This window comes from Panthera uncia, chromosome C2 (assembly GCF_023721935.1).
Source record: "Panthera uncia isolate 11264 chromosome C2, Puncia_PCG_1.0, whole genome shotgun sequence".
In the NCBI taxonomy this organism is placed as follows: Eukaryota; Metazoa; Chordata; class Mammalia; order Carnivora; family Felidae; genus Panthera; species Panthera uncia.
The window spans coordinates 149,607,034-149,625,613 of record NC_064810.1 but is presented as its reverse complement, the minus strand read 5'-3'; the positions used below and the strand labels follow the sequence as shown (position 1 = coordinate 149,625,613).

Sequence of the window (18,580 nt, the reverse complement as noted above, 5' to 3'; positions counted from 1 at the left end):
CCCCCCCCCTCAGAAATAAATGACCATTAAAAAATTTTTTTAGCCGGGGCGCCTGGGTGGCTCAGTCGGTTAAGTGTCCGACTTCAGCTCAGGTCACGATCTCACGGTCCGTGAGTTCGAGCCTCTCGTTGGGCTCTGGGCTGACGGCTCAGAGCCTGGAGCCTACTTCTGATTCTGTGTCTCCCTCTCTCTCTGCCCCTCCCCCATTCATGCTCTGTCTCTCTCTGTCTCAAAAATAAATAAACGTTAAAAAAAAACTTAAGAAAAAAATTTTTTTTAGCCAAGTGCAGTTGACACACAATGTTACATCAGTTTCACATGTACGACTTAGTGACTGGACATGTCTACCTCGTGCTCGACAGAAGTGTAGCTATTGTCCGTCCCCATACGTCACTATTACGGCATCATTGACTGCGTTCCTTATGTTGTGCCTTTTATTCCTGTGACTTTATCATTCCATAATTGTCTTTCATGTTCTTGACAGCTGTTCCTCCCCCCAATTTTTTTATTGTGGTAAAATACACCTAAAATTTGCCATCTTACCTATTTCTAAGGGTACAGTTCAGAGATAGTAAGCACGTACATAATGTTGTACGACCGTTACCACCCTGCATCTCCAGAATTCCTTTTTTTAATGTTTATTTATTTTGAGAGAGAGAGCAAGCAAGCAGGGGAGGGGCAGAGAGTAAGGGAGAGTGAGAATCCCAGGCAGGCTCCATGCTGTCAGTGCAGAGGCGACTTGGGGCTTGATCACAAACTGTGAGATCATGACCTGAGCCTGAGTTGGACACTTAACCAACTGAGCCACCCCTATGCCCCCAGAGCTCTTTTCATAGTATTTTTTAAAGTTTATTTATTTATTTTGAGGGAGAGAGAAAGCATGAGTGGGGGAGGGGTGGGGCAGAAAGAGAGAGAGAGAATCCCAAGCAGGCTTCATGCTCTCAGTGCAGAGCCCAACTTGGGGCTCTAAGTCATGAACCATGAGCTCATAACCTGAGTCAAAAATCAAGAGTCGGATGCTTAACCATCTGAGCCACTCTGGTGCCCCTTTGTTTATATATGCAGTTTTTTTTTTTTTTTAAGTTTGAACTCTTTCCATTTTCCAAAACTAAAAATCTCATTTAGTTTCCCATTAGACAATAGTTTCCCATTCCCCTTACCCCAGCCCCTGGCAATCACCATTCTGCTTTCTGCCTTTATAGTTTAGACTACTCTAAGTACCTCATATAAGTAAAATCATATGGTATTTGTCTTTTTTGTGACTGGCTTATTTCACTTAGTACAATGTCCTCAAGCTTCACCCGTGTCGTAGCATATGTCAGAATTTCCTTCCCTTTTAAGACTGAATAGTATTCTATTGTATGTATAGACCATATTTTGCTAATCCATTCGTCCGTCGATGGAGACTTGGGTTGCCTCCACGTTTTGGCTATCATGAATAAAGCTGCTATGAACAAGGGCGTACAGAGAGCTCTTTGAGACCCTGCTTTTGATTCTGTTGGGGGTATATACCCAAAAGTGGAATTTCTGGGTCATATGTTAATCCTACTTTTAATTTTTTGAAGGGACCGCCATACTGTTTCCCACAGTGGTTATATCATTTTTACATCGCCCCCAACAGTGCACCCGGATTCCCATTTCTCTACATTCTCTCCAACACGTGTTATTTTCTGGGTTTTTTTTGATAGTAGCCGTTCTAATGAGTGTGAGGTGGCATCTTATTATACTTTTGATCTGCATCTCCCGGCAAATTAGTGATGTTGAGCCTCTTTTCATGTACCGATTGGCCATTTATATATCTTCTTTGGAGAAATGCCCATGGAAGCCATTTTTAAAATCATTTTTATTAAAAAATTTTTTGTCAAATGTTAATTTGCGTGTGTGTGTGTGTGTGTGTGTGTGTGAGAGAGAGAGAGAGAGTGCGAGTGGGGGGAGGGACAGAGAGAGTTGGGGACAGAGGATTCAAAGTGGGTCCTGTGCTGACAGCAGAGAGTCTGATGCGGAGCCCAGACTCAGGAATTGGGACTTTGAGATCATGACCTGAGCTGGAGTCGGACGCTCAATTCCCTGAGCCACCCACGTGCCCCCCGTCATTTTTTAAATTGTTGCCTGTGCCTTTGGTGTCATGTCCAAGAAACCATCGTCCAATCCAGTGCTGCGAAGTGTTTGCCCTGTATTCTAAGAGTCTTACTGTTTTAGGTCTTACATTTAGGCCTTTGATTAAAATTCTAATTGAAGTCCAATTAACATACAGTGTTCTATTAGCTTCAGGTGTGCGGTATGACGATTCGGCAATTCTGTACATTACTCTATGCTCGTCACAATAAGCATACTTGTTTTTGTTTTTAAGTGAGTCGGCTTTATTTGCTCTGAATAAAATGTTGTGCTTCTTGGAACTAGCTTCTATAAACTACCAAGGGATCTTAATGTACAAGATATTCCAAAATAGCCAAGACTTCTATTTCGTGCGGGGGTGGGGGGAAGCTCAGGAAGGACCTCTTGCTTCCGCGCTAGAGCTAACTCCCCTGACTTAAGTAAGCCTCCTCCCCGTTTCATAGATGAAACTGAAGTTCTATAGGGGCGCCTGGGTGGCTCAGTGGGTTAAGTGTCCAACTTTCGCTCAGGTCACGATCTCCCAGTTCGTGAGTTCGAGCCCCGCGTAGGGCTCCGTGCTGACAACTCAGAGCCTGGAGCCTGCTTCGGATTCTTTGTCTCCCCCTCTCTCTGCCCCTTCCCCACTCATGCTCTGTCTCTATCTCAAAACTAAATAAACATTAAAAAAACATTAAAATAAACATTGTGTGTATGGTACATACACACAATGGAATATTACTCAGCCATAAAAAAGTATGGATCTTGCCATTTGCAACAACATGGGTAGACCTAGAGGGTATAATGCTAAGTCGAAGAAGTCAGAAAGAGAAAGACAAAGGTCTTAACTTTCTTTTTAAGTTTATTGATTTATTTTGAGAGAGGGAGAGAGAGTTTGCACCTGAGTGGGCAAGAGTCAGCATGCACACATGAGTCAGGGGGAGGAGCAGAGAGAGGGGAGAAACAGAAAATCCCAAGCAAGTGGGGCTCGAACCCACAAACTGTGAGGCCATGACCCGAGCCAAAACCAAGAGTCAGACGCTCAACTGACTAAGCCACCCAGGTGCCCCTGATTAACTTTGATACGCTGTTTTATATGGTGTTAGATAAGAATCCAACTTCATTCTTTTGCATAAGGATATCCACTTTCCCCAGCATCATTTGTTGAAAAGATTGTTCTTTCCTCATTGAATGGTATTGGCATCCTTGTCAAAAATCATTTGACCATAGATATGAGGGTTTATTTCTGGGCTTTTTATTCTATTCCATTTGTTTCCATGTCTGTCTTTATGTCAGTGCCATATTATTTTGATTACTATAGCTTTGCAGTAAGTTTTTAAATCAGGAAGCGTGAATCTTCCAGTTCTGTTCATTCTTTTTCAGGGTTGTTTTGGCTATTGGGGGTTCCTTGAGGTTCCATATGAATTTTGGGATGGGTTTTTCTATTTCTGCAAAACACATCCTTGGTATTTTGGTAGGGATTGCACTGAATCTGTAGATTACTTTGGGTGGTATTGACATTTTAGTATTAAGTCTTCTAATCCATTAACAAGGAATGTGTTTCCTTCTATTTACGTCATCTTTAATTTCTTTCAGCAGTGTTTTGTACTTTTTATTGTACAAGTCTTTCACCTTTTCAATTAGCTTTTAGGTATTCTTTCTGATGCTATCTTTTAAAAAAAATTTTTTTTAACGTTGTATTTATTTTTGAGACAGGAAGAGACAGAGCATGAACAGGGGAGGGCCAGAGAGAGGGAGACACAGAATCTGAAACAGGCTCCAAGCTCTGAGCTGTCAGCACAGAGCCCGACGCGGGGCCCGAACCCACGGACTGCGAGATCATGACCTGAGCCGAAGTCGGAGTCGGCTGCTTAACCGACTGAGCCACCCAGGCGCCCCTCTGATGCTATCTTAAATGGAATTGTTTCCATAATTTCCTTTTCAGATCATTCACTGTTAGTGGATAGAAATGCAACTGATTTTTGCATGTTGATTTTGTGTCCCGCTACTTTGCTGAATTCATATATTCTAACAGTTTTTTGTGGAGCCTTTATGGTTTTCTACATATAAGGTCAGATCATCTGCAAACAGATACTTCTTCCTCTCCAATTTGGATGCCTTTTTTTTTTTTTCTTGCCTAATTGCTCTAGTTAGAACTACTAGCGCTGTGTTGACTAGAAATGGTGAAAGCAGGTATCCTTGCCCCTTGCCTTGTTCCTGACCTTCGAGGAAAAGCTTTCAGTCTTTTACCATTGAGTATGATGTTTGCTACTGGTTTTCCATCTGTGGCTTTTATCATGTTGAGGTGGTTTCCTCCTAGTCCTAGTTTTTTTAGTGTTTTTATCATGAAAGTGTGTTGAGTTTGTTTAATGTTATTTCTGTATCAATTGAGATGATCATGTGATTTTTCCCCCTTCATTCCATTAATGTGGTGTATTACACTGATAAGTTTCTTCATATGTTGAACCACCTTGCATCCTAGGAATAGGTCTTACTTGGTCATCGTATATGATCCATTCACTAAGCTGCTGGATTCTATTTGCTAGTATTTTGCTGAAGACTTTTACATTGAGGTTAATAAGAGATACTGGTCTGAAGTTTTCTTGTGGTGTCTTTGTCTGGCTTTGGTATCAGGGTAATGCTGGCTTCATTGAATGAGTTAGTAAGTGTTCCCTCCTACTCCATTAAAAAAAAACTTCAGTTTTTTTAAATGTTTGGTTTTTTTTAATGTTCAATTCTGTAAATGTTTGGTAGAATTCACCGGTGAAACCATCAGGTGCAGGGAGGGCATTTTTTTGTTGGGAGATTAAAAATAAATTTTTTTAATGTTTCTTTATTTTTGAGAGAGAGAGTGACACAGAGTATGAGTGGGAGAGGGGCAAAGAGAGAGGGAAACATGGAATCTGAAGCAGGCTCCAGGCTCTGAGCTGTCAGCACAGAGCCTGACATGAGGCTCAAACTCACGAATAGTGAGATCATGACCTGGGCCGAAGTCAGACGCTTAACCACCTGAGCCATCCAGGTGCCCCTTGTTGGGAGATTTTTGACTGCTGATTTAATCTCCTTACTAGTTATAAGTCAATTCAGATTTTCTATTCCTGAACAGATTTCTTTGGGATTTTGTCCTTGTAAGTTTCCTGTTTCTAGGAATTTGTCCACTTTATCTATGTTATTCAATTTTGGGGGGATAGAATTGTTCCTAGTACTCTTATAATCCTTTTTCCCCCCCCTGTGGAATCAGTAGTAACATCCCATTTTCATGTCTGACTTGAGTCAGTTGAGTCTTCCCTTTTTTTTTTTTTTTTTTTTTTTTTTTAAATTTTTTTTTTTTTTTTTTCTTCTTCAACATTTTTATTTATTTTTGGGACAGAGAGAGACAGAGCATGAACGGGGGAGGGGCAGAGAGAGAGAGGGAGACACAGAATCGGAAACAGGCTCCAGGCTCCGAGCCATCAGCCCAGAGCCCGACGCGGGGCTCGAACTCACGGACCGCGAGATCGTGACCTGGCTGAAGTCGGACGCTTAACCGACTGCGCCACCCAGGCGCCCCGAGTCTTCTCTTTTTCTTAGTTGATCTAGCTAGAGTTTTGTCAGTCTTGTTGATTTTTCTGAAGAACCAACTTTTAGGTTCAGTTGATTTTCTCTGTTGTTTTTCTGTTCTCTATTTATGCTCTAATCTTTGTTATTTCCTTCATCTAGCTTTGGGTTTAGTTTTTCTAGTTCCTTAAGTTCTTTAAAAAAAATTTTTTTTTTGCTTTCTTAAGTTCTAAAGTTAGGTTGTTGACTTGAGATCTTTCTTATTTTTTCATATTTCCTTATTTTTAGAGAGAAAGAGCAAGTTGGGGAGAGGGGCAGAAAGAGAGAAAGAGAGAAAGAGAGAGAGAGAGAGAGAGAGAGGGAGAATCTTAAGCAGGTTCCATGCTCAGAACGGAGCCCAACACGGGGCTCGATCCACAACTCTGGGATCATGAGCTGAGCCAAAATCAAGAGTGAGACACTTAACCGACTGAGCCACCCAGGCACCCCAGATCTTTCTTTCTTTCTTTTTTTTTTTTTTAATTGTGCTTATAGCTATAAATTTTCTCCTTAGCACCACTTTCACTGTGTCCTATAAGTTGGGTATGTTGTATTTTCACTTTCATTGTCTGTCTCTAAGTATTTTCTAATTCCATTGTGGTTTCTTCTTTGATCCATTTGTTGTTTACGAATGTGTGGTTTAAGTCCCACAGTTTAGTGAATTTTCCAGTTTCCTTCTGTCCCTGATTTCTAACTTCATCCCATTGTTGTCAGAGAAGATACTCTGTATGATATCTATCTTTTAAAATCTATTGAAATTCAATTTGTGGCTTTACGTGTGGTCTGGGAAAGGTCTAATGTGCACTGGAGAAGAACATGTAAATAAATGGCTGTCGTTGGGGAGCGTACTGTTAGATCTTGTTGGTCTATTGTGTTCTTCACATCCTCTGTTTCCTTACTCATCTTCTGTCTTGTGTTTCTGTCAATTATTGCAAATGGGGTACTGAAGTGTCCAACTAATATTGTAGAATTGTCTATTTCTCCCCTCAATTCTGTCAATTTTTGCTTCATTATTTTGATGGCTTGTATTTAAGTGTGTAAATGTTTGTAGTTGTTATATCTTCTTGTCATACTGAACCTTTTATTAATATATAATGCCTTTATTTGTGTCTTTTTTTTGAATGTTTATTTTTGAGAGAGAGAGAGTGCGGGGGAGAGGCAGAGAGAGAGGGAGAGAGAGAATCCCAAGCAGGCTCCATGCTCAGTGCAGAGATTGACGTGGGGCTCGTTGCGGGGCTTGAACCCACAACCATGAGATGTTGACCTGAGCCAAAATCAAGAGTCAGATGCTTAACCAACTGAGCCACTCAGGCACCCCTGTCCTTCTTTGTGTCTTGTGACCTTTTGATTTAAAGCCTATTTTGTCTGATATTAGAATAGCCACCCCTTAGGTGCTTTTGCATGGAATACTATACTTTTGTTTACTATTCGCATGGAATATCTTTTTGCATCCTTTCACTTACATTCTATTTGTGTCTTGCATCTAAAGTGAGTGCATTATACTCAGATGATGAAGCGTCCGACTTCGGCACAGGTCATGATCTCACAGTTTGTGGGTTTGAGCCCTGTGACAGGCTCTCTGCTGACAGCTCACAAACTAGAGCCTGCTTCAGATTGTGTCTCCCTCTCTCTCTGCCCTTCCCCTGCTCGCTCTCTCTCTCTCTGTCTCTCAAAAATAAATAAACGTTAAAAAATTTTTTAAAAATAAAGTGAGTCCATTATAGACAGCATGTAGTTGGATCATGTCTTTTTATTCATTCTTCCAAACTGTCTTTTGATTGGGGAGTTTAATCTATGTACATTTAAAGTAATTACTAATAAGGAGGGATTTCTGTCATTTTGTTATTTTTTTCTGTATGCCTTATAGATCTTCTGTCTCTTATTTGCCACATTACTGTTTTCTTTTGTGTTGGGTCTGTGTGAGTGTGTGTGTGTGTGTAATGTTTAAATTCCTTTCTAATTTCTTTTGTGTATATTCTACAACTAGTTTCTTTGTGGTTACCATAGGGATTACATTAACAACCTAAAGTTACAACACTCTAACTTGAATTTATACCAGCTTAACTTCAATAACCTACAAAAGTTCTGCTTGTTTACGGTTCTGTCCCCACCCTGTTAGGTTGCTGAAGTCACAAAATTACATCTTTACCCATTGTGTGCCCAGAAACATAAACTAACAGTTCTTTTAAATGCATTCGTTTCTTGGGTTTCCTGGGTGTCTCAGTCCATTGAGCATCTGACTCTTGATTTCAGCTCAGGTCATGATCTCATGTTCATTAAATCGAGCCCTGCATTGGGCTCTGTGCTGACAGCAAGGAGCCTGCTTGGGATTCTCTCTCTCCTTCTCTCTCTGCCCCACCCTTCCCCTTGCTTTCGCACACTCTCTCTCTCTCAAAATAAATAAACTTTAAAAAATAAATTAGTTTCTTTCAATGATGTAGAAAACAAGACTTCAAGTTATGAACTGAAGCTAATATAATTCCAGCTTTTAGACTAATACTTGTTTTTTTCCCTTTAAATAATAATCTCTTAAATCATGTAGAAACCTTCCATGATTTCCCATGCATTTACCTTTTTTTTTTTTTTTTTGAGATCTTTATTTCTCCATACAGCTTCAGGTTACTCTCTAGTGTCCTTTCATTTCACCTTGCAGGGCTCTGTCAGCATTTCTTGCAGGCAGGTCTCATGGTAACAGACTCCCTCAGCTTTTGTTTATCTGCGAATGTCTTCATTTCTTACTTACTTTTGAGGGACGGTTTTATCAGATACAGGATTTTTAGTTGACAGTTTTCTCCTTTTAGCACTTCGAACACATTGTCCCACTGCCTTCTGGCCTCCAAAATTCTTGGAGATCTGCGGACAACCTTACTGAGGGCCCTTATATGTGCCGAGTGGCTCTCCTGCTGTGAAGATTCTCTCCTTTGTGTCTTTCAAAGCTCGATTAGTGTGTTTTGTTGTGAGTCTCTGAGTTCATCTTACTTACAGTTCACTGAGCTGCTTGGATGTTTAACATTCATGTATTTCCTCCCATTTGGGAAGTTTTCAGCCATTATTTCTTCAGATATTCTCTCTGCCCCTTTCTCTCCCCTCTTCTGGGATTCCCACATGTGTGTGTGGGTCGGCTTGATGCTGTCCCGTGGGTCCCCCAGGCTCTGTTCACTTTTCTTCAGTCTTTCCATTCTGTTCCTCAGACGTGATCATTTCCATTGTCCTATTTCAATGTCACTGATTCTTCTACCTGCTCAAACCTGACTTTGAATCTCTTTGATAGTGAAGTTTTCATTTCTAGTTATGGTACTTTTCAGCTTCAACATTTCTTTCTGGTTTCTTTTTCGGTTTTCATTGTCCTTACTGATATTTACATTTTGTTCATACGGCACCTTCTTGACTTTCTCCACATCTTCCTGTCGTTCTGTGAGCATCTTAAGACTGTTGTTTTATAGTCTTTGTCTAGTATATCTGTAATCAGGTCTTTTTCAGGGACAGTTTCTGTTGGTCGATTGATTTCCTTTGAATGGGCCACACTCTCTTATTTCTTTGTATGTCTTGTGATGTTTTTCTTTTAAACTAAACTCTACACCCAACTCTACCATGAGATCAAGAGTCATGTGCTCTCTGACTGAGCCACCCAGGTATCCCTCTTGTGATTTGTTGTTGTTGAAAACTGGATATTTGCGGGGCGCCTGGGTGGCTCAGTCGGTTGGGCGGCCGACTTCGGCTCAGGTCATGATCTCGTGGTCTGTGAGTTCGAGCCCCGTGTCGGGCTCTGTGCTGACAGCTCAGAGCCTGGAGCCTGTTTCGGATTCTGTGTCTCCCTTTCTCTGACCCTCCCCCATTCATGCTCTGTCTCTCTCTATCTCAAAAATAAATAAATGTTAAAAAAAATTAAAATAAAAAAGAAAACTGGATATTTGAATCTAATAATGTGCTAACTGTAGAAATCAGACTCTCCTCCTTCTCTAGAACTTGTCATTTTTGTTTATTGTTCTTGCTTTTTAAAAAATTGTTGTAGGCTGTCTGTGCCAAGTGTCAGCCTGAGATATAAACTTAAGGTCTTCTCAGGTCTTTTCTCAGCCTTTCTCCGGACATGTGCAGTCAAGTTCTAATTTTGTCCACATCTGCAATTGTTTTTGAATGTCCTAGTCTTTTTTAATTAAAAACATTTTTAAATGTTTATTAACTTTCGAGAAAGAGACAGAATGCAAGTGGGGGAGGGTCAGAGAAAGAGGGAGACACAGAATCTGAAGCAGGCTCCAGGCTCTGACCAGTCAGCACAGAGCCTGACCCAGGGCTCAAACTCATGAACCGCGAGATCATGACCTGAGCCGAAGTGGGCCACTTAACCAACTAAGCCACCCAGGTGCCCCTTGAATATCCTAGTCCTTAATATCTGGTTCCCAAAAGAGGAAAAAGGAAGATGAATGGGAGGAAAAAGGCACCAGCCCTTTAAATTGCCTAGAAGTCACTTCTGTAGGAGGAGGGGCTTGCAGCTGTGGAGGAGGGCCCTCAGCAATGGCCGCTGGCCTCTTTGTAGGCACCTCTGTGGTCAGAAGCAGTAATGTGAAATCAGAGCACAGATACCTGGTATTTGGAAGATGGAGCCCTCTTTGCTCACCCAGGCTCCCGCAAACTGTGCAAGTTGCACCAGGAATGCACGCACAGATGTTTGCCATGGGGGTGGGATGGTGGCTGGGTAGCTGCCACTCTGCTGAGTTGAAGTTAGCCGCCATTTACCTCCAAGTCTTCCCCAGAAGTTCCAAGTCTTCTGTAGACTCCAGCGTTCCAGAACAGTTACTTTAGGCTGCTTCTGCCAGTGCAGCTCTTGTCTAAGCGGGGAGATGGCTTCTGGCCGTCTCAGAATCCTCTCCTGACGTTCTTGGCCGGCCTTTCATTCTGTGGCTCTCATGTCTCCTTGTGGCCGGATTCAGACTCCCTCTTGGCAACACCAACAGTAGGCGTGCGGTGCTCTTCTCACTGCAGCCGTCAGAAGGCACAGGTGATGGTAACCTGGACCACCTGGTCAAGCTGGCGTCTTTTGTGGTTTTCCACATTAAATTCTCCAAATTAAACTACAGCTGATGAGTATTCGTGGAGAGGTACGGTCAGATTTCACCGATTCTCCTTCCTCCTCAAAGCTCCATCACCACACCCGCCAGCATTCACTGAGAACATTTTTCTCAGACAGCCACCTCGATGGCAACACTCTCTCTGATCAATTTCTTTGTTAAAGAAATTGGGTCGTTTTCCTGTAGACTTGTCCGTAGTCTTGATTTTGCTGATTTCAATATTGTGGTGTCATTTAACCTGGTCTCCTGGTTCCTGTATTTCCTGCAATTGAGTGAGTAGTTGTAGAGACTTCATGAGGCCTAGGTTCGATTATTTTGTGGGCGAAAGGGCAAGACTACTTCATAGGTCTTGCTGTGTGCTGCCTTCGGGAGGCACTTGATTTCTGATGTCTCTCTCTTCATGACACTGGCAACCTTTGCCTGGATCCATTATCTCATTAGGGGCTGTAAATTATAATGACACGCTAATGGTATGGGGTACTTCTACTCCACGGGGAAGCTTTTCAGCAACTACTATGATTATCATTGATGGGCAGGATTAATTCTTTCCGGTTTTTAAAATAACGAGTTGGTTCCCCGAGCATTTCCAAAAGTGACTAATGAGGTGTGTTGGTTGATTTTTAGTATCATTATGAACTTGTGGATTTCATAACTACAGTTGTATTTATTATCTTTATTAATGCTCACATTGTCCCATCTTGGGCCTATTGGAGCTTTTTCAAGTTCCCTCCTAACTCTTTTGATACAATAGCAGTTGTCTTTGATAACTTCCTTATTTTCTAGAATGGTTAGATGTTCCAGGCTTTAACTTCTTGCCCCGGACCTGCAATCAGCCATTTCTCCAAGGAGGCCTGGTTCCCTTTATTGTCCCCAAAGACTTTGATCTATCCTCCTGCATCCCTGAAAATCATGACTTTCTGGTGCAATAAGAAGAAGGGACTGTGCTTTTAGGGTTGGGAGACTGCATATCTGTGGCCCAGAGGGAGGGAGAGGTGGAAGAGAGTGGCTTAGAAAGGCATTAGACTTACGGGGTCTTCCTAGGGACCAGATGCTGTGTAAGATGCGTTGCCTAGGTTATCCCGCTGAATCCTTCCAACAACCCTGCGAAGTAGGTTTCCTCTCCAGTTTATAGCTACAGGAACTAAACTGAGAGAAAGGGTCAAATAACTTCCCTAAATTCCCACAACTCAGAAGTACTGGGGCCCACATTTGAACTTGAGTGAGTCTGCTGTCAGAGCTCAGCTTCTATCAGGAGGAGGAGGAAGGATTGGTGACCAGAGCAGGCCTGGTGTCCCACAGGTGTAGATGCCTTCCCTCAAGGTGTGGCCCTGGGTATGAGGCCCTAACCTTGGTCAGGCCTGCCACCTCTGAGGCCCAGCCCAGTGGAGAGTGAACACTCGGTGCACATTCTGTATCTCGTCCTGTGCCCCCCACCCCACGGCAGAGTTGTGTAGCTGCCAGCACCCCTCCCTCCACCGTGGACTTGGCAGAGATTATTGGTAGCAGATTCTCAGGAGGTATTATCGGTTGCCTGATGTCCCCTGAGCCCCAGAAGTCCGATGCTCTTCCTGTCTTGGTGGGATTCTTCTGGCTAGAGATCAAGGGGGATGAAATGTTTGGTTGTTTTTAAGTGAAAGTGAAATAAAACATTGAGAACTGAGCACCCTCAGTCAGGGGAGTTTTTCAATGACCTTCATTTTATTTTTTACCCAAGATAATATAGTTATAATCAGACATTATCTGCTCTGGTTTCTCAGCCTTCCGCTGGTAACGTTTCTCTTTTTTTATTTCAAAAGTAGCAGAAGTAAAGATCTTAATCCAGTTCCATGGACATCCCTCTGGTTCCTGCTTCTGGGTGGCAGGTGGGGGGAATGGAGGAACATGAGGTGACCCAGGAACTTTTTTTTTGTTTTAGAGAGTGTGTGAGTTGGGGAGAGAGGGGCAGAGGCGGGGGGCAGGGGGGAGAGAGAGAGAGAGAGAGAGAGAGAGGGAGAGAGGAAATCATAAGCAGGTGCAGGCTCCACGCTCAATGCAGAGCCTGACTTGGGGCTCAGTCCCATGACCCTGGAATCATGACCTGAGCTGAAATTAAGACACGCTCAACCAGCTAAGCCACCCAGGTGCCCCAAACCTTTTTTTATAACTTCGGTGATTGATGATGATGACATTCCCCTGAAACCTTTCTTTTTTAGGCACAGAGACAGCCTTTCTCTATTTGCTAAATGTCACAAGGTGAAAAACATGTAAATTCTCCAGTCGGGGAGGGGAGGCGGGGAGAGGATCAGAACATCTTGTGCTTTCATTCCCTTCCCTTGCTGGTAAATTGCCCACATTATCTCTCAGGGAATGGAACAGAGCCATGCTCAAGAGTATAGGGTCGGTGTAGGCAGCCCACTCTTCCCAGGTGGTGGAGGATGGTCACGAGGCCAGTGCAGGGTTTTCCAAGGCTCACCTGGTACATAATCCAGGCCAGACATGGAGAGAGACTTTCCAAAGATCTGACAAATGAACTGCCCCCTGCTTCTGCAGACATAACACCTAACTGCCCACAGCCTGGGGGAGGACCGTGGAGAGAATGGTATCAGAAGAGAAGAGGATACGTCTCCATCCCACACACCCCCTGCCCTTTGTATGGAAGTTTTATCTTTTAATATTTCAAATAGGCCAATACTAAAGTCGTTGGGAACTGGGATGGAACAGAACTTGGCATTCCCTCCACCCTCTGCTGAGGTCTCTATTGCACAGGAGAGGCCAAGGGACCACGTTTCCCAGAATGCACCTTTCCCCGAGGTTTCCAGGTTAGGTCGCTCATGAGAGATTTGGGCGAGTTTTGGAAGGGGAGGTCACTGTTCTCCAGAAGCAGTAGCAGGCAGATAACTGAGCAGCTGTGAATTTCACAGCAGCTTCCAGATAACTTCTTGAGAACTCCCTACCTCAGTGCTGTTGGCCGAAGTTGGTAGCAATATCTTCCCTGACATTCTGTCTCCCTTTCCATCATCCCCTACATTTAGCTCTTTATATATGATCTACAGAGAGTGACTTCTGTTTTCATCATTGAACCCTGATTATAACAGTAACTAAGCAAAATCTCGAAACTCCTAAATTAACAAATATCATGGGAGAAACACATATTTTTCACTTGTCTCACCTATATCCTGGGTTATAGGGAAACTCCAAAGGGCAAGGCCAGTTACAGGCACCATGTTGGTTAATGCAGCAAACAACAAACTTTGAAGACTTCTGAGTCTTCCATTCATCTTATTCCTTATTTTTTAATCAATCTCTTCATATACATGATTTTAAAAACTCAAATGGTTTAGAGAGGCTTCGGATGAAATATAAAAAGCCATCCCCCATGCATGACATTATACATTTGTCCAGACCCTTAGATATACACCACCAAGAGTGAATTGTAATGTAAACCAAGGACTTTATGTGAAAATGATGTGTCAGTGTGGGATCGTCAATTGTAACACACATACCCCTCTAGTGTGGGGGCGTTAATAATGCAGGAGGCTGTGTGTGTGGGGGGGGCAGGGAGTATATGGGACATCTTTGTTCTCAATTTTGCTAAGAACCTAAAAATGCTCTAAAAAAAAAAATTCTCCGTGCCACCTCTCCCAACCTCAGTCTACTTGCCAAAGGTGGCCATTTTCAGCTTTGATTCTTCTTGATACATCTAAATAACGTGTCTCTACCACTCTTCCTTGGATCATCAACCATGGATATTTTTTTAAATTTAATTAATTAATTAATTTGTAAATTTACATCCAAGTTAGCGTATAGTGCAATCATGATTTCAGGAGTAGATTCCAGTGATTCATCCCTATGTATAACACCTAGTGATCATCCCAACAAGTGTCTTCCTTAGTGCCCCTTGCCTATTCAGCCCATCCCCCCCACCCACAACCCCTCCAGCAACCCTCAGTTTGTTCTCTGTATTTATGAGTCTCTTATGTTTTGTTCCCCTTCTTGTTTTTATATTATTTTTGCTTCCCTTCCCTTATGTTCATCTGTTTTATATCTTAAATTCCACACATGAGTGAAATCATATGGCATTTGTCCTTCTCTGACTGATTTGATTTGGTTAGCATTATTCTCTCTAGCTCCATCCACGTCATTGCAAATGGCAAGATTTTATTCTTTTTGATAGCTGAGTAATACTCCATTGTGTGTGTGTGTGCATGCACGCACACACACACACACACACACACACACACCACATCTTCTTTATCCACTCATCCGTCGATGGACATTTGGGCTCTTTCCATACTTTGGCTATTGTCGATAGTGCTGCTATAAACATTGGGGTACAAGTGCCCCTTCGAAACAGCACACCTGTATCCTTTGGATAAATACCTAGTACTGCAATTGCTGCGTCATAGGGTAGTTCTATTTATAACTTTTCTGACGAACCTAAATACTGTTTTCCAGAGTGGCTGCACCAGTTTGCATTCCCACCAGCAGTGCAAAAGACATCCTCTTTCTCCACATCCTCACGAACATCTGTTGTTGCCTGAGTTGTTAATGTTAGCCATTCTGACTGCTGTGAGGTGGTATCTCATTGTGGTTTTGGTTTCTATTTCCCAGATGATGAATGATGTTGAGCATTTTTTCATGTGTCTGTTGGCCATCTGGATGTCTTCTCCGGAGAAGTGTCTATTCATGTCTTTTGCCCATTTCTTCACTGGATTATTTGTTTATTGGGTGTTGAGTTTGATAAGTTCTTTACAGATTTTGGATACTAACCCTTTATCTGATATGTCATTTGCAAATATCTTCTCCCATTCTATAGGTTGCTTTTTAGTTTTGCTAATTGTTTCCTTCGCTGTGCAGAAGCTTTTTATCTTGATGAGATACCAATAGATCACTTTTGCTTTTGTTTCCCATGCCTCCAGAGACGCGTTGAGAAAGAAGTTGCTGCGGCCGAGGTCAAAGAGGTTTTTGCCTGCTTTCCCCTCTAGGATTTTGATGACTTCCTGTCTTACATTTAGGTCTTTCATCCATATTGAGTTTATTTTGGGGTATGGTATAAGAAAGGGGTCCAGGTTCATTCTAATGCATTTGCTGTACGGTTTTCCCAGCACCTTTTGGATGTTCTTTCCTGCTTTGTCAAAGGTTAGTTGGCCATACATTTGTGGGTCCATTTCTGGGTTCTGTATTCTGTTCCATTGACCCGAGTGTCTGTTTTTGTGCCAGCACCATACTGTCTTGATGATTACAGCTTTGTAATACAGCTTGAAAACCGGGATTGCGATGCCTCCAGCTTCACTTTTCTTTTTCAGGATTGCTTTGGCTCTTCGGGGTCTTTTCTGGTTCCATACAAATTTTAGGATTGTTTGTTCTAGCTCTGTGAAGAATGCTGGTGTTACTTTGATCGGGATTGCATTGAATATGTAGATTGCTTTGGGTAGTGTCTACATTTTAACAATATTTGTTCTTCCAATCCATGAGTATGGAATATTTTTCCGTGTGTGTGTGTGTGTGTGTGTGTGTCTTCTTCAATTTCTTTCACAAGCTTTCTATAGTTTTCAGTGTATAGATTTTTCACCTCTTTGACTAGGTTTATTCCTAGATATTTTATGGTTTTTGGTGCGATTGTAAATGGGATTGATTCCTTGATTTCTCTTTCTATTGCTTTATAATTGTATAGAAATGCAACCGATTTCTGTGCATTGATTCTATATCCTGCGACTTTGCTGACCTCATGCATCAGTTCTAGCAGTTTTTTTGTGGAATCTTTTGGGTTTTCCATATAGAGTATCATATATGCAAAGAGTGAAAGTTTGACTTCCTCCTTGCCCATTTGGATGCCTTTTATTCCTTTGTGTTTTCTGATTGCTGAAGCTAGGACTTCAGTACTATGTTGAATAATGGTGGCGAGGGTAGACATCCCTGTCACGTTCCTGAACTTAGGGTGAAGTTCTCAGTTTTTCCTCATTGAGGATGAGATTAGCATTGGGTCTTTCAAGATCTTGAAGTATGATCCTTCTATCCTTACTTTCTTGAGGGTTTTTTTTTTCAAGAACGGTGCTGTATTTTGTCAAATGCTTTCTCTGCATCTGTTGAGAGGATCATGTGGTTCTTGTCCTTCCTTTTATTGATGTGAAGAATCACACTGATTAATGTGTGGATATTGAACCAGCCCTGCATCCCAGATATAAATCCCACTTGGTCATGGTGAATAATTCTTTTAATGTATTGTTGGATTCGGTTGACTAGTATCTTATTGAGGATTTTTACATCCATGTTCATCAGGGAAACTGGTCTTTAGTTCTCCTTTTTAGTGGGGTTTTTGTCTGGTTTTGGAGTCAAGGTAATGCTGGCTTCATACAATGAGTTTGGAAGTTTTCCTTCCATTTCTATTTTTCGGAACAGCTTCATAAGAATAGGTGTTAACTGTTCTTTAAATGTTTGGTAGAATTCCCCTGGAAAGCCATCTGGCCCTGGATCCTTGTTTTTGTTGTTGTTGTTGTTGTTGTTGTTGTTGTGGAGATTTTTTATTACTAATTTGATTTCTTTACTGGTTATAGGTCATTCAAATTTTCTATTTCTCTTTGTTTCAGTTTTGGTAGTTTATATGTTTCTAGGCATTTGTCCATTTCTTCCAGATTGCCCAATTTATTGGTGTATAATTGCTCATAATATTCTCTTATTATTGTTTGTATCTCTGCAGTGTTGGTTGTGATCTCTCCTCTTTCATTCATGATTTTATCTATTTGGGTCCTTTCCTTTTTCTTTTTGATCAAATTGGCTAGGGGTTTATCAATTTTGTTAATTCTTTCAAAGAACCAGCTCCTGGTTTCATTGATCTGTTCTACTGTTTTGTTTATTTGTTTGTTTGTTTTTTGGATTCAATAGCATTGATTTCTGCTCTAATCTTTATTATTTCCCCCGTTTTGCTGGTTTGGGGTTTTATTTGCTGTTCTTTTTCCATCACTTTAAGGTGTAAGGTTAGGTTGTGTATCTGAGATCTTTCTTCCTTCTTTAGGAAGGCCTGTATTGCTATATACTTCCCTCTTACGACCACTTTTGCTGCATCACAGAGTTTTGGGGCTGTAGTGTTATCATTTTCATTGGCTTCCATGTACTTTTTAATTTCCTCTTTAACTTCTTGGTTAGCCCATTCATTCTTTAGTAGGATGTCCTTTAGTCACCAAGTGTTTGTTGTCTTAACAAATTTTTTCTTGTGGTTGATTTTGAGTTTCATAGCTTTGTGGTCTGAAAATATGCACAGTATAATCTTGTTCTTTTTGTACTTGTTGAGGACTGATTTATGTTCCAAGTATGTGATCTATTCTGGAGAATGTTCCATGTGCACTCGAGAAGAATGTGTATTCTTCTTTAGAATCAAATGTTCTGACTATATCTGTTAAGTCCATCCAGTCCAGTGTGTCATTCAAAGCCATTGTTTCCTCATTGATTTCCTGTTTAGATGTAAGTGGGGATGTTGAAGTCCCCTACTGTTACGGTATTATTATCAATGGGTTTCTGTATGTTTGTGATTAATTGACATATATTTGGGTGCTCTCATGTTGGAGCATAAGTGTTTATAATGTTAGATTATAACATGTTAGATCTTCTTGGTGGATAGACCCCTTAGTTATAATATAATGCCCTTCTTCATCTCTTGTTACAGTCTTTATTTTAAAATCTAGACTGTCTGACATAAGTATAGCTCCTCTGGCTTTCTTTTGGCAATGATTAGCATTATAGATGGTTCTCCATCCCCTTACTTTCAACCTGAAGGTGACTTTAGGTCTAAAATGGGTCTCGGGGCGCCTGGGTGGCTCAGTCGGTTAAGCGTCCGACTTCGGCTCAGGTCATGATCTCACAGTCCGTGAGTT

General features: G+C 41.7%; 1 protein-coding gene across 1 annotated transcript in view; it reads left to right on the top strand.

Annotated features, from left to right (window-relative positions):
* DLEC1 (DLEC1 cilia and flagella associated protein) overlaps nucleotides 1-18,580 on the top strand; it is a 91,842-nt gene that overhangs the window by 2,477 nt on the left and 70,785 nt on the right. The gene's annotated exons all lie outside the window — the stretch shown is intronic.